Raw genomic sequence first — 10,851 nt, forward strand, 5'->3', positions numbered from 1 at the left:
ATCCAGCCATCTCATCCTCTGTCGTCCCCTTCTCCTCCTGCCCCCAATCCCTCCCAGCATCAGAGTCTTTTCCAATGAGTGAACTCTTCGCATGAGGTGGCCAAAGTACTGGAGTTTCAGCTTTAGCATCATTCCTTCCAAAGAAATCCCGGGCTGATCTCCTTCAGAATGGACTGGTTGGATCTCCTTGCAGTCCAAGGGACTCTCAAGAGTCTTCTCCAACACCACAGTTCAAAAGCATCAATTCTTCGGTGCTCAGCTTTCTTTACAGTCCAATTCTCACATCCATACATGACCACTGGAAAAACCATAGCCTTGACTAGACAGACCTCTGTTGGCAAAGTAATGTCTCTGCTTTTCAGTATGCTATCTAGGTTGGTCATAACTTTCCTTCCCAGGAGTAAGAGTCTTTTAATTTCATGACTGCAGTCACCATCTGCAGTGATTTTGGAGCCCCCAAAAATAAAGTCTGACACTATTTCCACTGTTTCTCCATCTATTTCCCATGAAGTGATGGGACCAGATGCCATGATCTTCGTTTTCTGAATGTTGAGTTTTAAGCCAACTTGTTCAATCTCCTCTTTCACCTTCATCAAGAGGCTTTTTAGTTCCTCTTCACTTTCTGCCATAAGGTTTGTGTCATCTGCATATCTGAGGTTATTGATATAGAATCAGTTAGCCCATGGCAAAACCATAAACAACTTTACAGCTCAGATGAAGAGACTGTAAAATGATCTGGTCTTTACCAAAATTTTCAGAATTTTTCTACTCTAGAATCACAAGCTCATCAAATTTCATTCTTTTATAAATTATAATTTAAACTTGCTCTAAAAGCTGAACTTTATTATGATGGTTTCTTAGTACTTTCGTGTCTGAAAAGGTTAATATATTCATCATTCCAATAATTCATTTAAAAGTATTGTGTGTATTTAGGTCAGTGCAATTCTGAATTTTTAAAAAAATTATTTGACTACTTCTTACAGTTAGACATCTGGTTATAAAATGAAGAATTTATTTTAATGTTTTCAAAAGAATTTTTAAAATTCTTTTAGCTCTCTTAGCTAGGAACTACCCCAGCAATTAGCATAGCAATCATGCAAGATTTTTCTCATTCCATTTAGATACCAAATTATGATAAATTCCTCTTATCCTCTTTTGTCCTATTGTAAGAGGAATATTATCCATAATCAGAATCTATGAATATAAACCTCAGAATATGGTTCTGTAATAATTACAGAATAAAATGAAGTAATTTGCCATAATAAATAAATTTCTATACTTGTACATTTAAATGAATAAGTGTACTGTTTCAAATATAAATCAGTTTGTAAATTGCAAACTATTCAAATGCAAGCTTTTCAAATGTAGTTTTTAAAGAGTAAAAGAAAAGCTTTTCGTTCCTGTCATTTAGCATTTGACAATTAAATGTGTATTTCACTAAGCTCTCTTCTTTTATATTATTGCAATAATGTGAAAACTCTGGCATACCAAAGACATAATGAAAAACCAAGTATTAAATATTAAAAAGTTATTACTATAACCAAAATAATCACAAATGAAAATGTATTTGGAATCTCTGTTCCTAAAATAACTATTTTAAAAAGTTAGACGTTTACTGGTTTGATATAGAAGGGTTAAATAAAATAATATCCACTGAAATTTGGAAATTTCAGAATCTCTTGTTAAATATTTCACTCTTATTTAAGGTGACAATTTTTAAAATTAAATAAACATTCATTTATATGACAGGTAAATTAAATAAATACATTTTGGAAATTTCATTACCATGTGATTATAACATTTATTAATTTGTCACAAATACTAAGAGAATATGGTCTCAGTGACACTGTGGGCTTTTTGCAGGAGGTTAGTGTTGTTAGATCATTTACCATTATTGTTAAAAAGGGAAATACTGAGATTTACCTCTGGATCTGGTCCCAGAGATGCAAAATGACTTTTCATTGGTCAAATATCTCATGAATGACAAATCTTGAGTTAGAATCTCAGCTTCTTGACCTGTAGACTGCTGAAACTTTATTAGCCTCACAAAGGAGGAAAGAACCTTACTGGAGCAGTCAACAGGCTAGAATTCCAATGCCACTTCTGTTTCTTAAAATATTTGTGACATCCAGCATATTCATTATATTTTCTGATTTTCACCTTTCTCATCTGCTTAGTGAAGACTGTAACAATTTATCATTATGAAGATTTGATGATATAAAATTGGGAAAGGAGTACATCAAGGCTGCATGTGTGACCCTGCATATTTAACTTTTATGCAGAAAACATTCTGTCAAATGCCAGGCTGGATGAAACACAAGCTGGAACCAAGATTTCTAGGAGAAATATCAATAACATCAGATATACAGAGACACCATCTTATGGCAGAAAGCAAAGAGGAATTAAGCAACCTCTTGATGAAGGTGAAAGAGGAGAGTGAAAAAGCTGACTTAAAACGCAACATTCAAAAACCTAAGATTATGGCATCTGTTGCCATCACTCCATGGCAAATAGATGGGGAAGCAATGGAAACAGCGATAGACTATTTCCATGGGCTCCAAAATCACTATGGACCATGAATGCCATGAAATTAAAAAAATCCTTGCTCCTTGGAAGAAAAGCAATGAGAAACCTAGACAGCATATTAAAAAGCAGAGACATTTCTTTGCCTACAAAGGTCCATATAGTTAAAGCTATGATTTTTCCAGGAATCATGTACAGATGTAAGAGCTGGACAATAAAAAAGGCTGACCCCTGAAAACTGAGGCCTTAGAACTGTGGTGTTGGAGAACACTCTTGAGAGTCCCTTGGAGAGCAAGGAGATCAAACCAGTCAACCTTAAAGGAAAACAACCTTGAATATTCATTGGAAGGACTGATGTTGAAGGTGAAGCTTCAATATGTTGGCCACATGATGTAAAGATCTGACTTAATTGGAAAGACCTCGATGCTGGGAAAGATTGTAGGCAGAAGGAGAAGGAGATGACAGAGGATGAGATGGTTGGATGGCATCATGGACTCAACGGACATGAGTTGAAGAAACCCCGGGAGATAATGAAGGACAGGGAAGCCTGGTGTGCTGCAGTCCATAGAGTTGCAAAGAATCAGACATGACTGAGCGACTGAACGACAACAACATTTTTTTTTTTTTTTTTAATAACAACCCACTCCAGTATTCTTGCCTGGAGAATTGACAGACAAGTCCAGTGGTCTACAGTCCATGGAGTCACAAAGAGTGACTAACACACACACATACAGACACACACAAAATTTCACTGGGGCTTCCTAAGTGGTGCAGTGTTAAAGAATCCGTCTGCCAGTAGGAGAGACCCAAGAGAAGTGGATTCCATCCGTGGGTCAAGAAGATCACCTGGAGTAAGAAATGGCAATCTACTCCAGTATTCTTGCCTGGAAAGTTCTATAGACAGAGGAGCCTGGTGGGCTATAGTCCATGGAGTCTCAAAAATGTTGGACATGAATGAATGACTGAGCATGAACACATGTGGTGCCATTGAACATCAGCTATTTCATTATCACAAACATTTTTTCACTGTAGGTGTTTTTGATATAATGCTATAAACATAGAAGCACTGCTCTGTGTCTCCTTTCAGTTCAGTTTAGTGCAGTCGCTCAGTCGTGTCCAACTCTTTGTGACCCCATGGACTGCAGCAGTCCAGGCCTCCCTGTCCATCACCAACTCCTGGAGTCTACTCAAACTCATGTCCATTGAGTCGGTGATGCCATCCAACCATCTCATCCTCTGCCGTCCCTTCCTCCTCTCGCCTTCAATTTTTCCCAGCATCAGGGTCTTTTCAAATGAGTCAGCTGTCCTTTAGAAGTAATATTTTAATTTTAGATATTACTCTAATAGTACAACATGGGATCTACGTTTAATTTCAATATTGTATAGCCATCTTGGTTTTAAAACTCAACTTCGTATTAAGAAGATTTAAACACTATTTTATCTAACTTAGGAGAAGTTATATCCAACCCTTATCTCTTTGCTTCTCCTTCAGTACTAAAGTAATTGCCAGCTCAGCAAATTAAAAGAACAAAACAAAAAACAACTATGCCTCTAAAATGGAAACGTTCATGTGTATCTGTTTCATAAGTATTTCCTAATGTTATTTAAGATCTCAGTGAGAGTTACTGAGGTAGTGTTGGACACCAGGAAATTTGCCTCAATCTTGTGTTCCCAGTTTCAGGTTCTCTGCTCATCAAGCCCTGCCAAAGGTGGGGTCAGGCTGGGTGGAAGTCATTGTTAAGTGCAGCAAATCTCCAGCTAAACAGGCAAAGCTGTTCCGTCCCTGCAGTACGTTCACTATTGCTTATCTCCTATGGTTTGCATCAACACTGTATCTTCCCTGTAGGACCCATAATCAACTATTAGAAAAAGAAAATAATTAAGAGAATAGATTCTCTAATGTGGGGGAAACAAAACGTTCTTGTATAAAACAAGGAAACAAAATTGAAAAATAAGGCAAAATAAACTTCTGGTAGCAGTCAATGAGGGAAACAGCTGCAGCAGAGATGGTAATAAGAGAGAAAGCATAATTAAACCAGATGTTTTAAAATGTGCAATTTTAAATGATATACAACATTGATTTAAAATATAAATGTAAATAAAAGTGGATGGATGGGAGGCATAATTTAAACCAAAAGAAACAAAAATAATCTCAGTGAAAATGAAATTAGAATGATAGACAATAAATGCCTTTGCTTAGCCAACAAAATATTAGCTAGTGAAGATTTTTCTTGATCTTAATTTTAGTGCTGCTTAATCAAACATGCATTTAACAGGGTCTCAGTAGATGTGTTCAATGATGATGAACTTCAGGGAAAATGAAAGAGGAAAAAATGTGCTTTTATAACATTTGAAATACAGTTCATGGTACTATATTTAGTGCTCTCAGAAATTTCTGCAATCTGAGATACTGGGGGACTCTCAGTAATGAGACTAACTTAACAATTTACTTATACCCCAATTCACTCCATTGTCTCACCTTACCCCAAATTCTCTTTTTGCTTGAACTAGCGCTTTCCTTTCATCCTGAAACCCAGCTCAACCCTATGACTTGGAAAACCACAGGTCTGTAACTGTTTTCTCTTGATCTTACTTCTCCCCCATTTTTTAAAGTATCATTCCCTACCTGCACTTCACTGTGCCTACTGCTGGCTAGCCTGGTAACACACACACTGCTGCGTAGTCTGTTCACATCAGGGGCTGTCATAAAGGAAAGAGCAGCTACTGAAGTCACGTGGAGGAGCCTGTAGGGAAATGAAGAGGGGCACTTGGTAGAGGAGCAGTTGCTGGAAGGCTGGGTTGCCTTCAAAGGAGGCAGTGTGAGCGCTTCCCAAGGTAGAAGGTGGAGCTCGCATTGCCACAAACATGGGACCTTTCGATGAAGTAGTGGCTGGGTATCTTACCAGCAGAGGCTGATGAAGTAAGCATATTAAGGACAAGTGAATACAGAGTACCTAGGAACTCTGGAATTTCATTAGGAATTTCCTCACCCTAGATAATATAACTGGTATATATACATATACATATATACATATATATGTGGACTCCCCAGGTGGGACAGTGGTAATAAATTTGCCTGCCAATGGGAAGATCCGCTGGAGAAGGAATTGACAACCCACTGCAGTATTCTTGCCTGCAAAATTCCATGAACAGAGGAGCCTGTGTATAGTGGGCTACAATCCGTGGGGTTGCAAAGAGTCAGCCACAACTGAGCACACCCCACCCGCATGCATATATATATAGGCACATGTATATGAAGAATGAATATCTCTGTGATGAGTGTTAATACAACATAAAACTAATTATTAATCTCCTTTTGTCTTATATATGTCATTACATTTACTTTAATTTGTTGAGGTGCTTCAGTTCTATTAATTATTTCTTATGAATCTTCTATTTTGTAATTGATACTTTATTGCATAGGTACTTATATAGCATTCTCAGCACTTTGCAAATAGTCATTTTTTTCATCCTTATTACAAGCTCTTGAGTCAGAGACCTGTCTTTATCCTCATTTCAGAGAAAAGGAATGGAAGTGAGCCACTGGGGATGCTAAGTACCCAGACCAAGGTCACAGAGACAGTAAGTGGAAGGTCTGAAATCTGATCTCAGGACTCCAGACTGTGCATTTCCTTCCTATTCTTAAAACAGAGTGCCTTAATTACCTATGGTTAATTAGTTAATTAAAATCAGACACCTACATTTTGTTCACTATCAGCTTAGGGTTCACACACACCGTCTACTGCAGTCCTCAAACCAAATCCTTTGAGGAAGGTGCTGAATTTCTGTCTTAAAACTGACTTTAGCCCTGTTTTCTATCTCCCAAGTATTACCGACCAACTATATAAAGTTGGAGCAGAGGTTCACTCAACTTTTCAAAGCATTATCTCTTGATTTGTTGTCATGAGGAGAGAAAAATTACAGTGAGAAGAGACATATTTTTTTTTTTTTTCCTTTTTAAAACATGTGCGGGAGGGAGTTCCAGGAGGGAGGGGATATATATGTCAGTTCAGTTCAATTGCTCAGTCATGTCCAACTCTTTGCGACCCCATGCATTGCAGCACGCCAGACTTCCCTGTCCATCACCAACTCCTGGAGTTTACCCAAACTCATGTCCATCAAGTTGGTGGTCCCATCCAACCATCTCACCCCCGGTAGTCCCCTTCTCCTGCCTTCAATCTTTCCCAGCATCAGGGTCTTTTCCAGTGAGTCAGTTCTTCGCATCATGTAGCCTAAGTATTGGAGCTTCAGCTTCAGCATCAGTCCTTCCAATGAATATTCAGGGCTGATTTCCCTTAGGATTGACTGGTTGGGTCTCCTATATAGTTGATTTATTTTGTGTACTGCACAAACTAACACAATACTGTAAAGCAACTATACCTCAATAAAAAAAAAAAAATAGGTACATATCTGCATGCATTTAATATGTATAAGTTGATATATTTATAATAGATAATTATTATATTTATAACAAAAATTCCTTTGGAAATGTATAAAATCATGCATATGATCTATTTACCTGTGTGAGTTTGGGAAAATGCACTTGTTACAGTCTTCCCCTGGTTCCTTTGGCTGTGAGCAAATCCCGTGGCCCAGTGGTCTCAGTGGGGCTTCTGTTATCTCTCACAACAGAAGCAGATCATTTGGAAGTTGACTACCAGCTGCCAAGATATGGCTTAAAGTACAGTTAATGCTCTTTTTCAAATAAAATAAGGTTTATTATTTAAAGTCTCTTCCTGGGTGTAAACAAAAAATAAAACAGGAACTATGACTAATACATTGGCAAAAAATTGTTTTCTCATCTTGAGAAGAAGGATTTTAAATGTGTTCTTTGCATCTGTTCCTACCTTGATGAATTTAAGTAAGCACTGGATTTCACATCTGATCCGATGAAAAGAGGTAAAATCTTGAAAGGATATATTTTCAATAGGCTTCTTGAGGTAGAATCTAAATTGAAGATGTCCAAGGAAACAGAAGATGGAATATTATTTGCTATTGTATCACAGAATAAGATATTACATAGTTAAATAAAATAAGCATGTAAAAAGTAATATAGTTTGTACACTAGTTTATCTCTTTCTTTAAAAGTGACCTGAAGAATTGATGCTTTTGAACTGTGGTGTTGGAGAAGACTCTTGAGAGTGCCTTGGACTGCAAGGAGATCCAACCAGTCCATTCTAAAGGAGATCAGTCCTGGGTGTTCTTTGGAAGGAATGATGCTAAAGCTGAAACTCCAGTACTTTGGCCGCATCATTTGAAAGGTTGACTCATTGGAAAAGACTCAGATGCTGGGAGGGATTGGGGGCAGGAGAAGGGGACAACAAAGGATGAGATGGCTTGTTGGCATCACCGACTCGATGGACATGAGTTTGGGTGAACTCCGGGAGTTGGTGATGGACAGGAAGGCCTGATGTGCTGCTATTCATGGGGTCACAAAGAGTCGGACACGACTGAGCGACTGAACTGAAAGATGGTCAGATTGAAAGAGTAAGAACTGCCTTAAATTGCTGTAGATGTAATTGAAAAATTTTGGTATCATAATAATTTGAGAATGAGTACCTTCCAGTGATCTGACAACAACAACCAGTCATTTATATGGAAACTGTTAGAAGTTACTAGAAACCAGCTAACACATTTCAAACAGTAAGTTAACATCCACTCAATGCATTCTTTCTCTCTCTCTCTCCAAGCAGTTAAAAAAAATAAATGAAACATTTTACTGACTTAAAATTTCATTATTTACATATTGTCTTATTAAAAATTACAAAGGCGGAACTAAATCTTGGAGATATAAAAAAAATAACTGCTTCAGGGCTTATCCATGGCTGTGTGTTCTGGTTTTAAAATTCAGAATAATGCAATGTCCGAAAATGGATGTTAGAGAATGGACATACTTAAGAAGGCGCAGATCTAAAATGCATATACACTGGAAAAATTAATCTCTTTCAGTAGGCTCTGGGAGAAGCAAACTGCATGAGCATATTGATGAGAAGCAGATCCTCTAATGAGTCAGTGAAGCTTTATTCTATGTTTGAATTTTGTGAAAATATATTGTGTTGGTTTGGTACTTTTGAGAAAAAGATAGCATTCATTCATGAAAAGATATTCCCAGTTTTGATGAAAGTTAGAACTTTAAGGCTACATCTGAGTTTAAGAACAACACATTTCCTTTAGCCAAAAATTATTGTGCTATATTCTTTAACTCTATTGTTAATGCTCTTTTCACTGCATTTTATTCACCTATCTATTTTCTGATGTATGTATAAAGAGTTGTATTTTGCTAACAATTTGACATTTTATTTGTTTCAATGATGTTTAGACTCATTTTGTCCAAGATTAAGATAAATCATCCATATCCTTCCTGATTAATTAATAATCATGCCATACCTTAGCTATCTACAGACATTAGTAATATGGTTAAATCATCAGAAAAGTTAGCTTGTTAAGATAATTGAATCAGATCTACATGTGATCTGAATTTCAGTGGAGGTTATTTTTATATCCCTTAAAAATCATATTCCATCACTGGTGCCTGTTTTCACTCAATGTACGCGGTAAAGAGGGACAGAAAATAAATGTTTCAGTAAGGTAAGCAAATAAGCAACATTTTATCCATCAGTCACTGTCCTCATAATTTATAAATAAAAGAGATAGGACGTTCTTAAAAGGATGTGTTATTTAACCACTTCTCTGTATGGAATAGACACTTGAATCTTTAAGAATCTGCTGAAATCCAATGACTGCTTCATTTTTTTTTTAATGGAAAAAATATGAAATAAGGAGAAAGATTAGACACAAAGAAGGAGGGATTAAAGTTCAGTGCAAGACCATTCATTACTTCAGTTTTACAGGAACTAGTACTGGGGTCAAGTGAATGAATTACTTGTCTGAGGGCATAACAGTTATAACATCTGAAATTCAAACATAGATTTTTCTGATTTCAAAGCCTGTGCTACTGGTAAATGTGAATCATTCTTTTGAATAATTCTAAAATATTTTCTTGATAATTAATATATTTAAATGATATTTCAAATTGACTTAGCTAATATTTTATTGTCTAATTTATTACCTATTTGAAAGTGAAAATGTTTAGTTGCTCAGTCATGTCCAACTCTTTCAGATTGTATAGACTATACCCTTCCAGTCTCTGTCCATTGAATTCTCCAGGAAAGAAGACTGGAGTGGGTAGTTATGCCCTTCTCCGGAGGATCTTCCTGATCCAGGGATTGAACCTGGGTCTTCCTCATTGCAGGCAGATTCTTTATCATCTGAGCCCCAAGGGAAGCCCAATTACCTGTTTAACTTGGATCATATTATATATTTCTTCTTAAATATTTATAATTATTTTTTCAATAATTAATTTCAAATCAGATTAATATATAAATTTGCCCTTAAAATCCAGAGTATTATAAGCATACTTATTTTTATATTTGAGGTAAATGTGCATGCATGTTCAGTGGCTCAGTTGTGTTCCATTTGCTGCACCATGGGCTGTAAGCAACCAGGCTCCTCTATCCATGGGATCTTCCTTACCCAGCAATCACCCATGTCTCCTGTGTCTCCTGCTTTGGCAGGTGGATTCTTTACCACTGCACACCTGGGAAGCTTGAGATAAGTTTCAGTTCAGTTCAGTTCAGTCGCTCAGTCGTGTCCGACTCTTTGCAACCCCATGAATTGCAGCACGCCAGGCCTCCCTCTCCATTACCATCTCCAGAGTTCACTCAAACTCATGTCCATCGAGTTGGTGATGCCATCCAACCATCTCATCCTCTGTTGTCCCCTTTTCCTCCTGCCCCCAATCCCTCCCAGCATCAGAGTCTTTTCCAATGAGTCAACTCTTCACATGAGGTGGCCAAAGTACTGGAGTTTCAGCTTTAGCATCATTCCTTCCAAAGAACACCCAGGGCTGATCTCCTTTAGAATGGACTGGTTGGATTTCCTTGCAGTCCAAGGGACTCTCAAGAGTCTTCTCCAACACCACAGTTCAAAAGCATCAATTCTTCGGCACTCAGCTTTCTTCACAGTCCAACTCTCACATCCATACATGACCACTGGAAAAACCATAGCCTTGACTTAGACAGACCTTTGTTGGCAAAGTAATGTCTCTGCTTTTGAATATGCTATCTAGGTTGGTCATAACGTTCCTTCCAAGGAGTAAGCATCTTTTAATTTCATGGCTGCAATCACCATCTGCAGTGATTTTAGAGCCCCAGAAAATAAAGTCTGACATTGTTTCCACTGTTTCCCCATCTATTTCCCATGAAGTGATGGGACCAGATGCCATGATCTTCGTTTTCTGAATGTTGAGCTTTAAGCCAATCTTTTCAC

This window comes from Bison bison, unplaced genomic scaffold (assembly GCF_000754665.1).
Source record: "Bison bison bison isolate TAMUID 2011002044 unplaced genomic scaffold, Bison_UMD1.0 scf7180017864094, whole genome shotgun sequence".
Taxonomy (NCBI): domain Eukaryota; kingdom Metazoa; phylum Chordata; class Mammalia; order Artiodactyla; family Bovidae; genus Bison; species Bison bison.